General features: G+C 55.1%; 1 protein-coding gene across 1 annotated transcript in view; it reads right to left on the minus strand.

The window, feature by feature from the left end:
* MTCL1 (microtubule crosslinking factor 1) overlaps window positions 1–392 on the minus strand; it is a 112,940-nt gene that overhangs the window by 46,113 nt on the left and 66,435 nt on the right. The gene's annotated exons all lie outside the window — the stretch shown is intronic.

The raw sequence follows: 392 nt of genomic DNA on the forward strand, positions 1-392 counted from the left end.
AAAGGACAAGAGGGTGGGGTGGGGTGGGGTGGGGAAGGTAGACAGGCAGCTGGAAAACTATAGGATGAGGAAAAGCAGTACTATCCACAGTGACTGTAAGATTTGTGGACATGGGTTGCTATGGCAACAGAGACTGCGGAAGAGCCCCCGGGTCAGAAGAGAATCCCTGGGTTCTGCCCTATGTCTGGAGCACCATCCAGAAAAGGAGCAGGTGGGGGCGGGGCAAGACACACAGGCGGGACACTCTTGGTTTTCAGTCCTGCTTTCCTCACTGCCTGACAAGCAGCCACAGAGCCTCATGAATCAGTCTCAGTCGCTTCGCTTCGTTTCCAGGCCCCCTGCCCTCACCGTGTGAATCCCCCAGTTCAGTTGTATGCCATGGATTCTGATTC

Source organism: Bison bison, unplaced genomic scaffold (assembly GCF_000754665.1).
Source record: "Bison bison bison isolate TAMUID 2011002044 unplaced genomic scaffold, Bison_UMD1.0 scf7180017864453, whole genome shotgun sequence".
In the NCBI taxonomy this organism is placed as follows: Eukaryota; Metazoa; Chordata; class Mammalia; order Artiodactyla; family Bovidae; genus Bison; species Bison bison.